We start from the raw sequence: 23,313 nt of genomic DNA, 5'->3' as shown, positions 1-23,313 counted from the left end.
AAGATAAAATGAAATTAAGAAGAGTAACTGCTAGTGGACATGGTTTCTTTTTCTTTTCTAAAATATTCAAAAATTGATTGTGATGATGATTGCACGATTCTGTTAATACAACAAAAGTAACCAAGTGAAGCCAGCACTTCAAATGGATGAATCAAATGGTTTGGGAATGTCATCACACTGAAGCTGTTACCTACAAAAATAAAATCATAAAAGGAAATACGAATGTCAATCAGACAAAATTCTATGATATGGTGTCAACAACCAGATTCTCACCCAGCTGAAAATCAAATTCAGTTTCTTGGGGCAGCTTCCAAACACATTGAAAAAAGAAAAAAAAAAATCATCTACTCTACAAGCCATTATCTTAATAAATATACCTCAAAAAACTAAAATTTTATTTGGTATCAGGCACTGAGCTACATATTTTAAATGATTATCTCATTTAACCTTCATAACAACTGTAGAAAGTTACTACTATTTACTACATTTTATAGATATGAAAAATGAGATTTACATCAAAGTAAATGGTTGAGCCAGAGCCCAATTCCTGGTCTGCCTGATACAGTTGTTTTTACTCTCCTGCTCCCCAATATTAGTACATAACATGCAAGAAGACACCCTTGCCATTGATTTTTGGCAAGAAAAACCATCTACACATACAGATATATATAAACAGGGACACACAAGGCATAACAAACTTTTGGGGGATAAAAAAGTAGTATGTGCACATCAAATCACCCTGATCTGGTGAAAGCCTAGACCCCAGAATCTTGAAAGCCTACATGGGGAAATCCTAAATATTTGGGAGGTTAACTAGAAACAGGGTACGATACATTCTCTAGCTTTGAGTTGGCTATAAGTTGGCAATTGTATTCACGCACAACGTCGCTTTAAAACCCTGTTGATCCTGTGTCTAAACACAATAATTACACTTTAGATGCTATGACACTTTATAGTCAATGAAGAGATTTTGTTATAGTTAAGACAAGTTTTGTCTATCCTTCCGGGAATCATAGAATATTAGTTTTGCAAGAGATCTTACAGTTTCATTTTATAGGTAAGAAAATATTTCCCAGAGAAACTAAGGCAGTTTTTCAAGGTAAAGCAACTCTAGGAAGAGAAAATCAACCGATTAATATATAAAAAAAAAAAAAAAAAAAAAAATGAGGAAAAAAAAAAGAAAGGTGGGTTTCAAGGTGTCTGACTAGAGACATCAGTTCTCCCCAGAAAAAAGAACAAGCTGCAGGTAAATACGCACAGGCCACGTGCATCACTGAGGGAAGAGCGCCAGGACCTGCTGGGGACCCGCAGGAAGAAGTTGGGGAACAGAGCAAGAAGGAACAAGATTTTGGCACAGATCAAACCCTGACAAATTTAGAATCCCATGGAAATGGTAGGTGCAGGTACCTATTTTTCCTCTGCTCACACCTGTGGCAGACTGACAGCTCCCAAGCTACCTGAGAGACACCTCTACCCTCAAAAGCACTGCTGCCATTGTCAAATTGGGCCATTTAGTGGCAAAGCATCAGGCTTCCAGCCCACCCGAGGTTCTTCTCCTTTTATGAGCTTTCATCCTGTGCAGGGGGTCTCAGCCCCTCTGTCTCCTTATCACTGGATCCCACACAAACATCTCCCAGCACCTGCTCCGACTGTGATAAACACGGAGGTCCCAAGGGGCCTAGGGGAGCTATGGGATTCCCGGAGTTCTAACCGTTAGGACAGGCTGCTTCGAGGAGAAGGGAAACTGTCACAAACATAATGTCCCTTGAGACAAGAAAACCGGAGCATGTGCTCTCCTCTGCCTAAGAGCTCCCTGCCTGTTGCTCTGCAACTTTCTCAGTGGAAACCTGAGTTGTGTGAGGAATCTGTAGGGGAGAACACTTCCATTCTAGAGGAAAAACAGCCTTGAAAGGGACTTGGGGAAGAGACTTCTCCCCCTACCACCTGCTATTGTGAACATAGCCACAAATACTCCCATGAGAGTTTGCTGTGGGTGAACTGAGGGATGGCCAGTCTCAGACTTGTAGGAGGGCTTATACCCACACTAACAGGGTTCTTACTGTGCCCAGTCAGTTTTTCTTGGAAGGTTCATCCCAATTTCCTCCCTACGTGGAGAGACAGTGTTTTTTGCAGCTGTCTTCACAGGTGAATCTCAGTCCTTGGGCCTCTGCCTTGCAAAGATCCACAGCAAATGTTCCTAGCATCCACTTGGACTGCAGCAGCCTCAGGGGGCCAGCAGGTCCCACAAAGCCTGAGGGATTCCTAGAGTTTCCGGTGTTCAAGCAGGCTGCCCCTAGGTGAGAAGAGAATATGGCAAGTCAGGAAGGCCCTTGGGCTAAAGGAGAGTAGCACACAAGCCATCCTTCAACTGGGTATTTCTCCTCCCTCCTCCCTCCTCTACACACTGCTGCTAGTGCAGCTGCAGCTGTTAGTGTGTGTAAGGGAAGCTGGTGTGGACATACTTAGGGAAGGTCACTAGGAAATAGGGAGAGGCCACATCACCTCCGAGGCCATGCTTACCACAACCGAGCTTACATGTAGAGCCAAGCCCACACCTTTCCTTTTAAAAAGCTACCACTTTCTATACCAGAACACAGGCCAGCTGCAAAGCTGCCTATTTCAAGCTGAGAAAAGTTTCACCCTGAGGCAATTTGGGTAGAGAATTGCTGGAACAGGCTTTCTGCCACTCTCAGCGACGTTACAGCCTACAGGAAAAAGACAGTGTCTATTTGAATTTAAAGTCACCAGCTGGGAGAGTGGTGTTGTAGTGAGGTGGCTTATGTGTCTACCTACCCAGGCTGTGGAGCTGCTTTGTGCCCCTCCCTTCTTTTCCCACCCTCAACAAAGACCATGGTGCATTTCAACATATTGTTCCTGCCACCCTTGTCAGGGCTGGTATTTCTGCCAACCCCTCATATGTATGATGTTGAGTCTGGTGAACCAAGTTCACCAAGCTTTGCGCCCCACTCCAGGGCTAAGCAGGCAACACAGGACATCAGGCATTTCAGAGACATATCACTGCCTGAGCAAATTGAAGCCAAGCACATCCCTATTGGCTCCTGCTGTGGTAGGCTCTTATATGTAAGAATTATTGGTTTGATGGTTGATTTGCAATCTAGGACTTTTCTCACAACCAGGATCTAAGAAAGACACTGCACAAAGCTTACCTATAAACAGAGAATACATATAGAACCTTGATTCTCTGAAAATGCTCCAAATCAAAGCTAAATGAACATACACAACATACATTTCAGGCTCACCTTCAAGAGGAAAAGAACAAATAAAATTTAAAAATATTTTAAATCTCACCCAAAGGAAAGTAAAGTCAAAACTTAAAAGGGACGAGTTTTCTAGATGAGAAGAAATCAGGCTAATAACTCTGAAAGTGTGAATAAAGAAACTGTTTTGACACCCCCAAAGAATCACATTAGCTAGCTGGCAATGGATCCCATCAAAAGAAAAATGCTGAAATGAGAAAGAATTCAGAAAACAGATTTCAAGGAAGCTCAATGAGGTACATGAGAAGGGCGAAAACCAACACAAATAACCAAGAACGTAATTAAGGACTAAATGAAAAATTTACTAACAAGATAAATGTTAAAAAAAAAAAAAAAAAAGGGCGGCGCCTGTGGCTCAGTCAGTAAGGCGCCGGCCCCATATACCGAGGGTGGTGGGTTCAAACCCGGCCCCGGCCAAACTGCAACCAAAAAATAGCCGGGCGTTGTGGCGGGCACCTGTAGTCCCAGCTGCTCGGGAGGCTGAGGCAGGAGAATCACCTAAGCCTAGGAGTTGGAGGTTGCTGTGAGCTGTGTGAGGCCACGGCACTCTACTGAGGGCCATAAAGTGAGACTCTGTCTCTACAAAAAAAAAAAAAAAAAACTTCTGGGCGATGCCTGTGGCTCAATGAGTCAGTGAGTAGGGTGCTAGCTCCATATACTGAGGGTGGCGATTCAAACCTGGCCCTGGCCACACTGCAACAAAAAAATAGCCAGGCATTGTGGTGGGTGCTTGTAGTCCCAGCTACTCAGGAGGCTGAGGCTAGAGAATTGCCTAAGCCCAAGAGCTGGAGGTTGCTATGAGCTGTGACTCCACAACACTCTACTGAGGGTGACAAAGTGAGACTCTGCCTCTAAAAAAAAAAAAAAAAACTTCTGAAAATGAAAGACACATTGATGGGCTTAAAAACATAGTTCAAAACTAAAATAACAGAGTAGACTGAGCCAAAGAAAGAATTTCAGAGCTTGAAGACAACCTTCTTGAACTAACCCAGACAAAAATCAAGATTAAAGAATTAAAATAGGCTCAGCACCCATGGCTCAGTGAGAAAAGTGCCAGCCACATTCACCGAGGCTGGTGGGTTTGAGCCTGCTAGCAATGACAACTGCCTGCTAGCAATGACAACTGCAACCAAAAATTAGCCGGGTGTTTTGGCAGACACCTGTGGTTCCAGCTACTTGGGAGGTTGAGGCAAGAGAATCCCTTAAGCCCAAGAGTTGGAGGTTGCTGTGAGCTGTGACTCCATGGCACTCTACCAAAGGGGACATAGTGAGACTGTCTCAAAAAAAAAGAATTAAAAAAAACAAATTTCACTAGAAATATAGGTTATGTAAAATATCCAAACCTAAGAATCATAAGTATTCCTTAGGGAGAAGAAAACCCAAAGGTTCAGAAAACTACAGTGAGTAGTTGAAGAAAATCTCCTGGTCTTGCTAGAGATTAAGACACCCAGATTCAGAGGCGCCTGTGGCTCAGTGAGTAGGGTGCTGGCCTCATATACCGACGGTGGCGGGTTCAAACCCCAGCCCTGGCTGAACTGCAACCAAAAAATAGCCGGGTGTTGTGGCGGGCGCCTGTAGTCCCAGCTGCTCTGGAGGCTGAGGCAGGAGAATCGCGGAAGCCCAAGAGCTGGAAGTTGCTGTGAGTCCTGTGACATCATGGCACTCTACCAAAGGCATTAAAGTGAGACTCTGTCTCTACAAAAAAAAAAAAAAAAAAAGACACCCAGATACAAGAAGCTTAAAGAACTATTGGGAAATTCATTGCAACAAAAAAAGTCTAGTGGTTTTCTAGTCTAGATTTTCTAGTGATAGTCTAGTCATTAGGCTATCTAAAGTCAATGTAAAGGAAAGAATTCTAACAGTAAAAAGATAAAAGCATAGTCATTAGGCTATCTAAAGTCAATATAAAGGAAAGAATTCTAACAGTAAAAAGATAAAAGCATCAAATATCTTATAAAGGAAAATCTATCAGGCTAAGAGCAGACTTCTCAGCAGAAACTTTACAGGTCAGAAGAGATTGGGGGTCCTATCCTTAATCTTCTTAAACAGAATGACTCTCACCAAGAATTTTATATCCTGTAAAACTAAATTTTATAAGTGAAGGTGAAATAGTCTTTCCTAGACAAGCAAACACTGAGGGAATTTGTCATCTTAGACTGGTACTGTAAGAAATGCTCAAAAAAGTTCTAAACATTAAAATAAAAGGTCAATACTCACCAGTAGAAAAAACACTTGAAAGAATAAAACTCACAAGGCGTATAAAACAACACCACAGTGGAAAACACAAAGCAACTAGGTAACAATTGACCCAATGACTGGAACAGTATCTCACATATCAATGCTAAATTTAAATGTAAATGATCTAAATGCTCCACTTAAAAGACATATTTTGGTGGTATGTATAAAAAACACATACATGCAACCCAAATGCCTACTGCCTTTAAAAGACCCACTTAATTCATAAAGACTCAGGGTAAAGAAGTGGAAAAAATATTCCATTCAAACAGAAACCAAAAGTGAGTATGAGTACTTTATTCTTATAGCAAATAAAACAGACATTAAATCAACAACAGAAAAAAAAAAGGTCATCATATAATGATTGATAGAAAGATCTCACAAGAAACTATAACAATTATAAATATACATGAACCTAGCCCTGGAACTTCTAGGCTCAGAAAATAAATACTTTTAGACCTATGAAAAGAAATAAACATCAATATAATAATATGAGAGGACTTTAGCCACAATAGCAGTAGACAGGCTATAAGAGCAGAGAGTAAACAAAGAAACACTGGACTTGAATTGGACTCTACAAAAAATGGACATAATTAATATTTTATAGAACATTCTATCACAGCTGAAGAATATACATTCTTCTCATGGAATAATTCCCAAGATATACAATATGATAGACCATAAAACACATCTCAATAATATTTAAAAAATCAGAATCCTATCAAGTACCTTCTCAGGCAATAGCAGCATAAAACTAGATATTGATTATAGGAAAATGCTCAGAACTATTAAAATGCATGGAAATTAAACCATATGCTTATAAATGATCTTTAAGTCAACAATGAAATCAAGATGAAAAGTTAAAAGTTTTTCAAAATCGAGGATAATAGTGACAAAAGTTATCAAATTCTCTGGGATACAGAGAAAGCAATGCTGAGAAGGAAGTTTATAGCACTAAATGCCAACATCAAAAAGATAGAAAGATTTCAAATTGATAACTTAATATCACATCTCAAAGAATTAGAAAACAAAAACAGATCTGGGCAGCGCCTGTGGCTCAGTTGGTAAGGCGCCGGCCCCATATACCGAGGGTGGCGGGTTCAAACCCGGCCCCGGCCAAACTGCAACCAAAAAATAGCCGAGTGTTGTGGTGGGCGCCTGTAGTCCCAGCTACTTGGGAGGCGGAGGCAAGAGAATCACTTAAGCCTAGGAGTTGGAGGTTGCTGTGAGCTGTGTGAGGCCACGGCACTCTACCGAGGGCCATAAAGTGAGACTGTCTCTACAAAAAAAAAAAAAAAAGAAAAGAAAACAAAAACAGATCTAATCTAAAGCCAGCAGAATACAAACAGTAACAAAAGATTAGATCAGAAAAGAATTGAAACTGAACGAAATTAATGATAAAATGGATGGATGAAATGAAAAATTGATTCTTTGACACAATAAAATTGGTAGAACTCTAGCTATATTAACCATGAAAAGAAGAGTGTACAAATAAGCCCAATCAAAAATGAAAACAGAGACATTACAACTGATGCCACAGAAATACAAAAGATCTTCTGAGACTACTATGAATACCTCTATGCACATAAACTAGAAAATCTAGAGGAAATGGACAAATTCCTGGAATGTACAACCCCCCAAGTTGAATCAGAAAAACTAGAAATTCTGAACATACCAATAATGAGTAGTGATATTATATCAGTAATAAAAAAATCTACTCCTCTGCCCCCAAAATAGATAGGGACCAGACGGATTCATAGTTGAAGTCTATCAGACATTTAAAGAACTGATAGTAGGGCGGCGCCTGTGGCTCAGTGAGTAGGGCGCCGGCCCCATATGCTGAGGGTGGCGGGTTCAAACCCAGCCCCGGCCAAACTGCAACAAAAAAATAGCCGGGCGTTGTGGTGGGCGCCTGTAGTCCCAGCTGCTCGGGAGGCTGAGGCAAGAGAATCGCATAAGCTCAAGAGTTAGAGGTTGCTGTGAGCTGTGAGACGCTACAGCACTCTACCTGAGGGCGGTACAGTGAGACTCTGTCTCTACAAAAAAAAAAAAAAAAAAAAAAAGAACTGATAGTAATTCTACTGAATGGTTCCAAAAGAATGAAAAGGAGAGAACCCTTCCTAACTCATTCCATAAAATCAGTATTGCCCTGACGTCAAAGCCAGACAAGAACACAAAAACAAAAGAAAACCACATACCAATATTCCTAATGATCACAGATGCACATTTCCTCAACAAAATACCTACAACCTGAATCCAACAGCACATCAAAAAAATAATTTTGATGGTAAGGTACCAGCCACATACACCTGAGCTGGCAGGTTCAAATCCAGCCTGGGCCCACCAAACAAAAATGACAGCTGAAACCAAAAAAAAATAGCTGGGCGTTGTGGCAGGCACCTGTAGTCCCAGCTACTTAGGAGGCAGAGGCAGGAGAATCGCTTGAGCTCAGGAATTGGAGGTTGTTGTGAGCTGTGACGCCACGGCACTCTACCCAAGGCAAAAATTTGAGGCTCTGTCTCAAAAAAAAAAAGAAAAAATTCACCACTATCAAATGGAATTCTTCTCAGGATGCAAAGATGGTTCAACATATGCAAGTTAATAAATGTGGTTCACAACATAAATATAATTTAAAAAAAAAACAAAACAGCCCAGCACCCATAGCTCAGTGGTTAGGGTGCCAGCCACATACACCAGGACTGGCGGGTTCAAACCCAGCCAGGGCCTGCTAAACAACAATGGCAACTGCAACAAAAATATAGCTGGGATCGGCGATTGTAGTTCAGCGGCCAGGGCGCCAGCTACATACACTGGAGCTGGCGGGTTCAGTTGCAGCCTAAGCCTGCCAAACAACAATGATGACAACAACAACGACAAAATAGCCAGGCATTGTGGCAGGAGCTTGTAGTCCCAGCTACTTGGGAGGCTGAGGCAAGAGAATCATGTAAGCCCAGGAGTTTGAGGTTGCTGTGAGCTGTGATGCCACAGCACTCTACTGAGGGTGATATACTAAGACTCTGTCGCAAATAATAATAATAATCATCATCATCATAATAAAAAACAAAACCCATGCCATCATTTCAAGAGATGCAGAAAAAACATTAAATAAAACAGCATCCTTTTTAGCCGGGCGTTGTGGTGGGCACCTGTAGTCCCAGCTACTCGGGAGGCTGAGGCAAGAGAATCGCTTAAGCCCAGGAGTTGGAGGTTGCTGTGAGCTGTGTGAGGCCATGGCACTCTACCGAGAGCCATAAAGTGAGACTCTGTCTCTACAAAAAAAAAAAAAAACAGCATCCTTTCATGATAACCAAACCCCAACAAATTAGGCATAGAAGGAACATACCTCAAAATAATAATAAAAGCCATATGTGACAAAGACAAAGCCAACATCATTGAATGGAGAAAAGTTGAAAGCATTCCACTTAAGAACTGGAAGAAGACAGGATGCCCACTTTTGCCACTTCTGTGCACATAGTGTTAGAAGTCCCAGTCAAAGCAATCAGAAAGAGGTAATAAGCATCTAAATTGGAAAAAAGGAAGTAAAACAATCTGTTTCCTAATGATATGCTCTTATATCGAGAAAACCATACAGAGTCCTTTAAAAGACTAATAAATGTGATCAATGATTCAACAAAGTCTCAGTTTATAAAATTAATATACAAAAATCAATAGCATTTCGGGCAGCACCTGTGGCTCTGTGAGTAGGGCGCCAGCCCCACATACTGGGGGTGGCAGGTTCAAACCCGGCCCCGGCCAAACTGCAACAAAACATAGCTGGGTGTTCTGGCGGGCGCCTGTAGTCCCAGCTACTCGGGAGGCTGAGGCAAGAGAATCACTTAAGCCCAAGAGCTGACACCATAGTACTCTACTGAGGGCAACAGAGTAAGACTCTGTCTCTAAAAAAAAAAACAACACAGGAGGCTGAGGCAAGAAAATTGCGTAAGCCCAAGAGCTGGAGGTTGCTGTGAGCCGTGTGACGCCACGGCTCTCTACCAAGGGCGGTACAGTGAGACTCTGTCTCTACAAAAAAAAAAAAATCAATAGCATTTCTATACACCAACAGTGACCAAGCTCAAAATCAAATAAAGAACTCTATCTTATTTACAATAGCTATTTTAAAACTTCCTAAGAATATACTTAATCAAGAAGTTAAAATAGCTCTAAAGGGGGAACTGCAAACATGGATGAAATAAATCACAGACAACACAAATATAGGCAAATTTCCCATGTTCATGGACCAGAAGACTCAATAGTGCTAAAATGACTTATTTCCAGAGAAGTCTACAAATTTAATACAATTCCTATCAAAATATTAAACTCATTTTTCACAGAATTGGAAAAGATGATCCTAAATTACGTACAGCACCAAAATAACAGCCCAAATAGTGGCAGCAATACTAAGCAAAAAGGACTAAAGGCACCACATTAGCTGACTTCAAACAATAACCAAAACAGCATGGCACTGGCACAAATGTAGACACACAGATCAGTGAAAAAGAATAGAGAATCAAAAAATAAAACCACATAGCTCCAACCAACTGGTCTTTGACAAAGGAGATAAAAACATACACGGAGGAAAGGACACCCTACTCAATAAATGATGCCAGGAAAACTGGCTATCCAAATAAAGAAGAATATTTATTCTGGTTCCTTTTGCCTCATCATATACAAAAATTAACTCAAGATCAGTTAAAGACTTAAATGTAAGATCTGAAACCATAAAAATCCCAGAAGAAACTTTAGGAAAAACTCTTCTAAACATTGGCCTAAGCAAAGAGTCTGTGACTAAGGCCTCAAAAACAAATGCAATTAAAAATAATAGACAAATAGGACTTAAGCAAAAATATTCTGCACAGCAAAAGAAATAATCAATAGAATAAATAGATAACTTTCACAATATGTTTGACAAAGAACTAATATCCAGAATCTACAAGGAGCTCCAACAACTCAAGAAGAAAAAATGAAACAGTCTCTTTAAAGGGAAGGAAATTATATAAATAAGTATTTTTCAAAAAGATATGCAAATGGAAAAAAATTTTTTAAACGCTCAACATCTGGTGGCACCTGTAGCTCAGTCAGTAGGGCACCAGCCACAAACACTGAGGCTGTGGGGTTGGAACCTGGCCTGGGCCAGCTAAAACAGCAATGACAACTGCAACAAAAATAGCCAGGCGTTGTGGCGGGCACCTGTAGTACCAGCTACTTGGGAAGCAAAATAAAATCACAATAAGATACCCCCTTACACCAGTGAGAATGGCCATTATTAAAAAGTCAGGAAGCAATAGATGTTGGCATGGATGTAGTGGAAAGAGAATACTTATACACTGTTGGTAGGAGTATAAATTAGTACGACATCTATGGAAATTGATGTGGAGATTTCCCAAAGAACCAAAAGTAGATCTACCATTTGATCCAGCAACCACATTACTGGGTATCTACCTAAAGGAAAAGAAGTCATTATATCAAAGAGACACTTGTACTCCTATGTTTATCACAGCACAATTAATAATTTCAAAAATATGGAAACAACTTAAGTGTCCATCAATCAGTGAATGGATAAAGAAAATGTGACACACACATATATATATGTATATATGTGTGTATATATATATGTATATGTGTGTGTGTATGGGGTGTGTGTGTATATATATATATACACACACACATACATATGAAATACTATTAAGCCATAAAAAAAGAAAGACATAATGTCTTTTGCAGAAACTCAGATGGAACTGGAAGCTATTATCCTAAGTGAAATAATTCAGGAACAGAAAGTCAGATTCTGAATGTTGTCATTTATAAATTGGAGTGGAGCTATGGATACACAGGGGAATACAGAGTAATGGGCATTGGAGACTCAGAAGGGGGAAGGTTGGAAGAAGGATGAGAGAAGAAAAACTACCTATTGGATATATGTAGGTGATAGAAACACTAAAAATCCAGACTTCACCATTATATGATTCATTCATGTAAATGAAAAACATTTGTACCCCGAAATCTATGGAAATTAAAAAAAAATTAAAATTAAAAAGGAAGTTTGGGTACTACCTCTGGTGTCTTGAGTCAGGGCCCAGCAGTCCTTACAACACATTATATTGATTATTACTTATTAATAGATGTAGTTGTCTTTCTTCTGTCTAATCACTGATAATGCCTAGCTCTGGCCCTATGCTCATATGTAGTGCTGCCCCCTTGGTTTTTGATAAAGCCTGGTCTCTCATTGGAAACTCTTGGAATAAAGTTGGCATGACTCCAGAGTCTGCGTCTGCCAAGTTCTATTTTATCCAGGGGTAATGAAATACAACAAAACATATTTTGACCTTAATGTTCAAAGAATACTTCAGATCATTGAATTTTGGACATTTCATCTGTGAGATGCAAATTGTTCTAATTACAGCAAGATTGCCTCATAAAAAAAAGAAAACCTGCCTTTTTAGAGCAACATCTACTAAACAGCAATGAATAAAATTAATTTTTTGCATTTAATAGTAGTTAGGAGAAGATTAGAAATGCCATGGAATTGTATTTGCCACCAGGGAAAGCACTAGATGGTTAGGAAACTTTATTGTAAGAACACTAGAGTTTAATATTGTGTACATTTTGTACTGTGTGTACTCAATAAATGAAAGAAATCGCAAGGAGATAATAGCAGATAAACCTTAGTAAAACAACTTTTCACTGTTGATGTTCCAAAATAAACTACTTCTTTTAGAAATACAATTAAACAATAAAAAAACCAAGATTTGCATCATTCATAAGGACATTTTTCAGATACCTAATGCTTACAGCTTCAAGATGCACTGTTTATTTCATTATTCATTTTATAAATATAAATTCTATGTAAGCTGATTGTGTTTGCTAGGCACTGGGCTAGTCCTGTGCTGTAGCAGAGAACACAGTCCCTGTATGTTATGGAGTTTTGGTAATGTTAGATAGAATGATTACTTCTAAAGGCATCTAATTTTTGACTACCCAAGGGACTAGTGGTCAATATAAGGAATCAGGCCGACTGTCCTGACACATACATGTGATACATGTCTGGTCTATGAAAATTAGGTCAACTTAAGGAAGTGGTCATTGTAGAGACGTGGTCAACTACGGAGGTTCCACTGTCTATTCATATTGTTTTGATGAGTTTTGAAGAGTATCCACTATTGAGGTAAAACTTATTTTAGTAAATTATATTTTAAACTTACATTTAAGATACAGTTCACAAACTAGATTTTACGTCTCTTCCTCCTATAGGAATCTGCCAACTTCTATGACACAGAGGTATCCAAATTTACCCCGATTTCTAATACACGTTGGGTACCCCATCTCCAAAACTGTCAGGACCAGAAGTGTTTCAGATTTTGAATTTTTGATTTTGGAATATTTGCACATACATAATGTAAATATAATTGTAAATATAATTTACTTATTATATTGTAAATATAATAAGTATCATTCATTAATGTCACCACCACTCTGCTCATAAAAGCCCTTAGTATTGCAAAGCTTTCAAGTTCATGATGGCAAATATAACTTGTGTATGGGACACAAGTCGAAACATGAAATTTATTTATGTTTCAGATACACTTTATACACACTATTATTTCAATAATATGTACAACTCATCATGGGAGATCACATGTGGAATTTTGCCCAAAATATTTTGGATTTTGGAGTGTTTTTTACTTCAGATATTTTGATTAGAAATAGTAAATCTATATCTTTCATATTTTTAGTTTTTCATTTTCTGTGAGAGATGAAACCAGATAAATGAACATGTTAGAACACTCAATAAATGACACCCCAAAATATGTCCCTGTAAAGCACCTTGCAGGACCTGCAGAAACTTCTTCAGTGATTTGAAGAGAACTTTGAGATTACATATTTGCTAAAAGTCAGAGCACTCCTCAAATGAAATTACCTACAGTTAACTTCATTCTCTTTATGATGTTAACAAGACTAATAACTGGTGGTGTAATAGTTTGCTCAGTCGCCACAATGAAATACCATAGACTGAATGGCTTAGACAACAAAATTTATCTTCTCGCTGTCTGGAGGGTAGAAGTCCCAAATTAAATATGGCAAGGTCAGTTTCAGGTGAGAGCTCTTTTTCTGAATTGTGAAAAGCTGCTTTCTCTCTGAATGCTCACACACAGAAAGAGAGCTCTAAGATTTACTTTCTTATAATATTAATTCTATCAGATCAGGTCAAGGCCCCATGTTTGCAGCCTCATGTACTTCCTTAAAAGTCCTGTCTCCAAGTATAGCCACACTGGAGGTTAGGGCTTCAACATGTAGGTTTGAAGAGACACAAATGTTCAGTCCACAGTAGGTTAAACTCAGTTATCATCATACTACTCAGTAGTAGTTGCTATGGTTTGAATGTTTGTCCCCTCCAAAATTCTTTGTTATTTAATTATCTTTCTAACAGTATTAAAAGGTGATATTTTTAAAAAGATGATTTAGGCAAGAGAGCACCATCCTCATGGATGGGATTGGTGCCTTTATAAAGGCCACGTTCATTCCTTTTTTTTTAGTTCTCTTTCCTTTCTGCCATAAGATGACACCTGCCATGGGATGACGCAGGAAGAAAGCCCTCCCCAGATGCCAGCCCCTCCATCTTGGATTTCCCAGCACCCAGAACTGTGAGCCAATAATTTCCTGTTCGTTGTAAATTACCTAGTCTCAGATATTCTGTCACAGCAGCAAAAAGTGTGCTAAGACGGTAATGTTATATTAAATGATGATGCATATAAAAATTCTTTTGAGGTATTTATTTTAGTGGTATGTAGTTATGTGCTTATTTGTAGTCAAACTCAGAAATGACATTTATTCTTTGGATATGTTTAAAGAAGATATCAAAGTATTATGACCTATACTGACCTATTATGACTATAATTTTTGGAGCCAGAAGCTATGATTTTCATTATATTTTTATTTTATTATTATTATTATTATTATCATTATTTCGTAGAGACAGAGTCTCACTTTATGGCCCTCGGTAGAGTGCCGTGGACTCACACAGCTCACAGCAACCTCCAATTCCTGGGCTTAAGCGATTCTCTTGCCTCAGCCTCCCGTGTAGCTGGGACTACAGGCGCCCACCACAACGCCCAGCTATTTTTTGGTCGCAGTTCAGCTGAGGCCGGGTTTGAATCTGCCACCCTCAGTATATGGGGTCAGCGCCTTACCGACTGAGCCACAGGCGCCTCCCTTCATTATATTTTTAAAGTGTGCTGTAGCCATCAATAAGAAAGGACCTTTACTATTGCCAAACACATAAATCTCTCAGATTTTCTTTTTTTTTTTTTGAGACAGAGTCTCACTTTGCCACCCTCAGTAGAATGCCATGGCATCATTGCTTATAGCAGCCTCAGACTCCTGGGCTCAAAAGATTCTCTTGTCTCAGCTACCCAAGTAACTGGGACTACAGGTGTCTGCCACAATGCCTGGCTATTTTTTAGAGATTGGGTTCTCGCATTTGCTCAGGTTGGTCTCAAATCTGTGAGCTCAGGCAATCCACCCGCCTTGGCCCCCACAGAGTGCTGGAATTACAGGCTTGAGCCACCACACCTAACCAATCTTTCAGATTAAAAGCAATATTAAGCACTTTTGAGATTACTATCATGTTGCTTGATGAGGCGAATGAAAGAGCAAACTTTGTAGATCATATTTATTTTTCAGTATAGTCTTCAAATAAGGCTTGGTTGCTAAGAAGCTTTTCCCTTTGGTGTTCTTTAAAAAGTTGTAATGGTATTTTTCAATGACTGTCTTTAATACAGTAGTTGTAAAACTAATGAAGCATAATGATCCTTGACCCTTTTGATGACTTGGACATTTTTCAGATTTAATCTAATGGATTTTTGAAGTTGTCTGGATAGTCCAAGAGGCAGTGAGTCAAGTTAGTATTTTTGTTATTATTTAACAGGATGATACAAAACCCAGAAAATCCTGAGGTTTTTCTTCATAGAGAGTAAATACATGCATATACATTATGAATATTTTTCATTTATTTATTTATTTATTTATTTTTGTAGAGACAGAGTCATTTTATGGCCCTCGGTAGAGTGCCGTGGCCTCACACAGTTCACAGCAACCTCCAACTCCTGGGCTTAAGCGATTCTCTTGCCTCAGCCTCCCGAGTAGCTGGGACTACAGGCGCCCGCCACAGCGCCCGGCTAGAATATTTTTCATTTATATGACTACAGTGGTACTTTTTTTCTAACATGAATACGGCTACTTGTCTTTGATTAACAGCTAACTGAGTGCCTTCAATACAGAGTATGCTAACCTGGCTAAACACTAAAATTTGCAGGACCTCTTAAATTGTGATGTGCAAATGGATCCCCCAAGGGTATTTTTAAATTGCCCCTTCTGGGTATCAGATACTGTACTGCAATTCTGCAATTCTAAGGGCAATGCTGATGTTAGTCCAGACCACACTTTGAGAAAGAATGCTTCAAAAGGCCCAAGGCATAATTGTTTTTTTATACAACTTACAAAACCTTAATTGATGAAATATCATTACCGTAGTGTTCTCTACGGTTGTTTTGATGATTGATGAAATGATATTTAAAGCGACTGGCACAAGATAGTTTTAAAATGATAAAGCCTAATAATTGAAAAAACGAGAGACATTATCTACTATGGTTAATTCTATGTAGCTGAATTTACCCAGGGCAGAATATTTGAAGAGCTCATTAGGATAGGATAGGCATGTCGGCATGAATGTATTCAAATTAAACTGTAGAGATGTGGGACTTTACTTCAAATGTGGGAGTAAATTTGTCAGTGGCTTTCCAGTCATGGTAACAACAAAGGAAAAGCAATAATTTCATCCAACAAAATTAAATTCTGGGAAGTTAAGGATATTTTTGCAATAATAAAGATTTGATGGCTGGTGCCTGTGGCTCAAGGAGTAGGGTACCGCCCCCATATACCAGAGATGGCGAGTTCAAACCTGGTCTTGGCCAAAAAAAAAAGAAAAATCTGTAAAGATTTGATGTAATGAAAAAAAAAAAAGATTTGATGTAATGAGGTCATGTAGGTAATGCTGGAATTGTTGAAAAGGTGGGAAGCAAGAGATCGACACTTTTTTTTTTGTAGAGACAGAGTCTCACTTTATGGCCCTCGGTAGAGTGCCGTGGCATCACACAGCTCACAGCAACCTCCAACTCCTGGGCTTAAGCGATTCTCTTGCCTCAGCCTCCCCAGTAGCTGGGACTACAGGCGCCCACCACAACACCCGGCTATTTTTTGGTTACAATTTAGCCAGGGCAGGGTTTGAACCCGTCACCCTTGGTATATGGGGCCGGCGCCTTACCGACTGAGCCACAGGCGCCGCCCCAAGAGATCAACACTTTTTAAGTGCCCACTTCCCATCAGATGCTATGCTTTCCATTACAGTGGTTGCGTGTCAAAGCTGCCTTGGAGACTCAAAATATATTCATGCCTCTCCAGAATCACACCAAAATCACACCAGAATCTATGCGGGAGGGGAAAAACAGATCTTTGCAAAAGGTCTTTAGGCGACTGGGGCACTACTGTTTGCCTGTAAGATGTTTCTCCCCAGAGCTCTTACTGGGAGACTCCCATTCTTTTTCTTTCCCTGGTCTCCTCCTCTAGTGGGCTGATCTTCATGGAATGCTCCCTAGGAAGAGATAAATGTTTGTGGCAGAAATCCTGCGCTCTGCTGCCCAGACGGTCTTCTCTTTTTATGCTCAAAGTCCAGATTCAAAGAAGAAAAATTTGAAAATTATCTGTTCTTACTTTTTACCTCCCTGTCTCACCTAATTCTAAGGGACTGTAGATGCCTTTTTTTCTTGAGGAAATGGTCAGGAGCTCCAGAAACAAAAGAAATGCACAGTTCAATGCATAAAGATCCTTTTTTGCTCCAATAAATGGCCTGAGTCAGGCTAGGATTCCAGGTCTGACTGCGTCCCAAGTACATATTATTTCCACTATATCCTGCTGCCAAGTATGACAAGCTGTCCAGGAAAAATTATTTAATTTTAAATAATTAAATAAATGTAATTATTTAACTAAATAAATTTTTTAAATTTCTTTTTTAATTGAATAAATTTAATTTAAAAATTAAATTAAATTAATAATGCCTTTTGCTTTGCCTTTTCTACAACAAGAAAGAAAGAAAAATCATTATCTCATCTTGCAAGAACTGTACCCTGAAATGTTAAAAAATATGATGGAGTAATTGTAGCAACATCTTTCTCTTGAGCTATGAGGCCCTAAACACGGGTCCAACTTTTGTCATGCAGCTCCAATTCCTCCCTAGTTTGTATTTTTAGTTCAACTTGTATTTTAAAAACATGACCATCACTCTTTCTTGGAAATCATCCTCTCCTATTTCCGCCTTTTCAAAGGTTCTCTTCTGCCTCTAAGTTGTCGTGACTGGGTTGAACATTCTCTCTTCTATGAAAGCACAATTTCTAAAGTTTTCCTGTTTTTTTCTTCTTCTTTTTTTTTTTTTTTAGCATGAAACAAATAGAACAGTGGAACCCACTCAATTAAAATCCATATTAATTAATAAGTGCTTTACTACTCAATCCCTTTTCAAAGCTGACATTTTCTCAGTGTTTATATCCTCTTAATCTTTCTCTTAAAGATGCAAAGGTAGGCAGTGTTGCATTATCCAATGAACTTTTGTTTAGAGCTTCTCTAAAATACATCTATTATGATTTTCTGGGAATAGTGAATGATTCTCAGTCCTAGTTACATATTAGAATCACTTGAGGGCTTTAAAAAATGTTTTTACTTAGACCCACTTAAGTCAGAATCTCTGCAGTGGGACCCAAATCTGAGTACATTTTTAAACGTCAGGACTGAGAGCTGCTACTTTAGATCATACACTGTTATGAGATAGAAAATCTATCTTCTTTTTTTCCCAGAGAGAAAAAAAAAAAACGAAGAACAAATATTCACAATTTTAGAACATAAGACATTAGTTTAACCAGAGGGAACCCTCGCAAGATTTGGAAGCCTGGAAGCTGAAGGACTCCAGAGAGGCAAATCTGGAAGTCACAGAATTGGAGGATGTGATTCAACCAAGGATGCTTACTCAGCTCCTGGATGCTGCCTTTGTATTCCTCATTTCAGAGAGTACTCTAAGCCTCAGGAAGTAAATCTTTGGCAGGGAGAATGGGGACCAAAGACCCCATTCTTGGCAAGGGACAACACCCCAGAAAGGGGGAAAAACAGAGAAATAAGCTGAGCAAGGCAGAATATAGACAGTTTAGCTAGCATAATTTTAAACTAGCATTTAAATTACTTGTCTGAGCAGTCCCTGCTATCACTGGAAGCCTGGACTGTGAGAGATACAGCTTGAAAACACCCCTGCTGAGTCTGTAAGCACTCTGAAGAACAGTGGCCATAGCAGAAGCTGTGTGCAAGGCTGGAAGGAACATTAACCAGGTTGACCCCTCCCTAGTCAACAATTAAAGCAAATACCCACTGTGGGGATTTGTGTTATGACCAGGGCATAGATCAAGGGCACAGCTCAATCCCTGAGACATGGGCAAGAGAGCTTGTTCCCTAACACTGAGGGAAATGCCTTTGGGTGGAGATAAGAGGAAAATTCCTCTTTTTCACCAATTCTTCAGAGGGAACTGACACCACCACATCTGCTCCACAGAGAAACTAGAGGGGTGCTAACCTCTCCCAAGGGATTTGCGTGCAACTACAGACGGAGGCTCAGGCTCCGGATATCTCAAGGCTGCCCAGGCCCTTAAAGTTAATGATTATGGATAGAATAAGAACTAACATTCTTACTCAGAGGAACTGCTGATGTTTTTATTCCTCAAATTATCCTTTTAGCTAATGAGAAGATAGCCTTCAGTAAGAGCTAGGTGGAACAAACACTCAGAGCCATTCACTGGAGCCACCAAGCTAGCAGTGGCCCACTGTGTCCCACCTTTGAAAACTCTATTCTAGCAGAGGCGGAGCAAGATGGCAGCCAAGTAACAGCTTTCTTGCATCTGGGCACAGTGAGTCTGGGGAGATAGAACTCCAGGCATCTCTGGCTGGTGGGATCTGCCTATCATCACCCCTGCGCGGATACAGGGAGTCAGCGAGAGACTTCTGGACCCCAAGAGGAGGACTAAAACAGTGGAAAACTGCCAAGTGGTAGCGTGTGTTCAATCGGTCTAAACCCACCCGCAACTGTAAGTTCAGTAGCAGCAAGACTGCAAACCAGAAAGGCCTTACCTGTGAACTGTTTTGGTGTCTTTGGACTTGGGACTCAGTTGAACTGCCTTGGGGAGAGCCTGAGCGGGAGTGCGGAGAACTTTGGCTGTTGTCTAGGGCCCCAGTCTGAGCCACTGAGCCAGACGGAGCTAATGGTGTTTGGCGGTGGGTCACAGGGAGCCATTGTGAGTGATCTGCCCTGGCAAGCTCCACCCTCAGGGTCGCAGAGCTAGAATCGGGTGGGAGCTGGTAACCCAGCGACCAAGTAGCCTAAGGGCGGGGTCTGAGCGGCCTTGTAGCCCTAACCCTCAGGGGCAGAGTGAGACCAGTTTTGGCACACTGGGTAAGTGGATAGCCACTTCAGCAGTGATTCCAGCGACAAGCACTCTCCTGGGAAAGCTTCTGCTCAGCAAGTGAACAAGTTCAAAGTGCCTTTTAAGTGGGCTGAAGAGAGATTTAGGGTGTCTACCTGCTGGGGTTTGAGAAATCAGCAGCCGGGCGGCACCTGTGGCTCAGCGAGTAGGGCGCCGGCCCCACATGCCGAGGGTGGCGGGTTCAAACGCAGCCCCGGTCAAACTGCAACAACAAAAAAAAATAGCCGGGCATTGTGGCGGGCGCCTGTAGTCCCAGCTACTAGGGAGGCTGAGGCAAGAGAATAGCGGAAGCCCAGGAGTTAGAGGTTGCTGTGAGCCGTGTGACGCCACGGCACTCTACCCGAGGGCGGTACAGTGAGACTCTGTCTCTACAAAAAAAAAAAAAAAAAAAAAAAATTGAGAAATCAGCAGCCTCCAGTCGTATCAGAACTGTGATTAACATCTCATACCCCAGAAGACCACGTGTTGCCCAGACAATATTCAATACCATATACATAGTGCTTTGTTTTTGGTTGTGTTTTTTTGTTTGTTTGTTTATTTATTTTGATGTTGTTGATGTTGTTTTGTTTTATAAGTTCAACCTTTTCCATACAGATCCTTTTTCTTTCTCAATTTTTCTAGTTTAATTATAATTTCCCATTGATGCCTTTTTCAATAATTAGAACTTCATTTTTGCTAGTGTTTCTACTGCTATTATTTGGTTTTTCACCCAATTTTATCCCGTAAAGTTTTCTGTTTGCTTGTTTTGGTTTGATTTATAGCATTTTTGTCTTTCCTCTCTAATGGGTGGAGGTGGGGTACTGTGTCTGATCAGGTTAGCAAAGAGCTGCTGACCTCAAGGGAACCACCCAACTGGGCACCCCCAGAAGGTGGGTTTTTTTTTAAGGTTGTGTCAAAGTACCCTACTGTACACCTATATTGCTCTGTCTCACTCTTCCTGTGCCTCTCTTTTTTTTGTCACTATTCCTTTTACCCACCCCCTCTCCTTTCTCTATTTTTCTTTTTTTTCTTATCACTCAGTCCTCCTATCTTTCATCCCTTTTTTGCTCTTTAACCATCTCACCCCTCTGGTCCTGTAACCCTTACTCCACAGGCACGATAACTTAAAGAGCAAGAGGAAGTGAAAGGAAAATTAGGGCAAGGAAACAGATAAAAGAAACCACTCATGAGGAAGAATCAGCAGAAAACTCCAGGCAACATGAAGAACCAGTCCAGAACAACCCTGCCAAGGAACCATAAGGTAGCTACTGCAGACGATTCCACCTATGAAGAAATGTTAGGAATGACAGAAAGGGAATTTAGAATACACATGTTGAAAACAATGAAAGAAATGATGGAAACAATGAAGGAAACTGCTAATAAAGTGGAAAATAACCAAAAGGAAATCCAAAAACAGAATCAAATAAGAGATGAATGATATGAAGAATATAAAAAGGATATAGCAGAGCTGAAGGAACTGAAACAGTCAATCAGGGAACTTAAAGATGCAATGGAAAGTATCAGCAACAGGTTAGACCATGCAGAAGAAAGAAGTTCAGAGGTAGAAGACAAAGTTCTCGAGATAACTCAGATAGTAAAAGAGGCAGAAAAGGAGAGAAAGAAAGCAGAATGTTCACTGTCAGAATTATGGGACTTTATGAAGCGTTCCAACATACGAGTTATAGGAATTCCACAAGGGGAAGAAGAATGCCCCAGAGGAATGGAAGCCATACTAGAGAATATTATAAGAGAAAATTTCCCAAATATCACCAAAGATTCTGACACACTGCTTTCAGAGGGCTATCGGACACCAGGTCACCTCAACTCTAACCGAGCTTCTCCAAGATACATTGTGATGAACCTGTCCAAAGTCAAGACAAAAGAAAAGATTCTGCAAGCTGCCAGGAGTAAGCGCCAGTTGACCTACAGGGGCAAATCCATCAGAGTGACCGCAGACTTCTCTAATGAAACTTTCCAAGCAAGAAGACAATGGTCATCTACCTTTAATCTACTTAAACAGAACAATTTCCAGCCCAGAATTCTCTACCCTGCTAAGCTAAGCTTCAAAATTGACGGAGAAATCAAATCATTTACGGATATACAAACATTGAGGAAATTCACCACAACAAGACCAGCTCTACAGGAAATACTTCAACCTGTTCTGCACACTGACCACCACAATGGATCAGCAGCAAAGTAAGAACTCAGAAATCAAAGGACAGAACCTAACCTCCACACTGATGCAAAAGATAAAACTAAGCAATGGACTCTCACAAAATAAAACGAATAGAATACTACAACACTTATCAATTATCTCAATAAATGTTAATGGCTTGAATTCCCCACTGAAGAGACCTAGATTGGTTGACTGGATTAAAAAACACAAGCCATCCATTTGTTGTCTGCAAGAAACACACCTCACTTCAAAAGACAAATTAAAGCTCCGAGTCAAGGGTTGGAAGACAATTTTTCAGGCAAATAGAATTCAGAAGAAAAGGGGAGTTGCAATCTTATTTTCAGATACATGTGGATTTAAAGCAACTAAAGTCAAAAAAGACAAAGATGGTCACTTTATATTGGTCAAGGGAAAAATACAACAAGAAGACATTTCAATTCTAGGTATCTATGCACCCAATTTAAATGCTCCCAGATTCTTGAAACAGACCTTACTCAGTCTGAGCAATATGGTATCTGATAATACCATAATAACAGAGGACTTTAACACTCCTCTTACACAGCTGGACAGATCCTCTAAACAGAAATTAAACAAAGATATACGAGATTTAAATGAGACTCTAGAACAACTGTGCTTGATAGACGCATATAGAACACTCCACCCCAAAGATAAAGAATATATATTCTTCTCATCACCCCATGGAACATTCTCCAAAATTGATCATATCCTGGGACACAAAACAAATATCAACAGAATCAAAAGAACTGAAATTTTATCTTGTATCTTTTCAGACCATAAGGCACTAAAGGTGGAACTCAACTCTAACAAAAATGCTCGACCCCACGCAAAGACATGGAAATTAAACAATCTTCTGTTGAATAACAGATGGGTGCAGGAAGAAATAAAACAGGAAATCATTAACTTCCTTGAGCATAACAACAATGAAGACACAAGCTGCCAAAACCTGTGGGATACTGCAAAAGCAGTTTTAAGAGGAAAATTCATCGCTTTAGATGCCTACATTCGAAAAACAGAAAGAGAGCACATCAACAATCTCACAAGAGTCTTATGGAATTGG

Source organism: Nycticebus coucang, chromosome 1, assembly GCF_027406575.1.
Source record: "Nycticebus coucang isolate mNycCou1 chromosome 1, mNycCou1.pri, whole genome shotgun sequence".
NCBI lineage: Eukaryota > Metazoa > Chordata > Mammalia > Primates > Lorisidae > Nycticebus > Nycticebus coucang.
Note: the sequence above shows the minus strand (reverse complement) of the source record.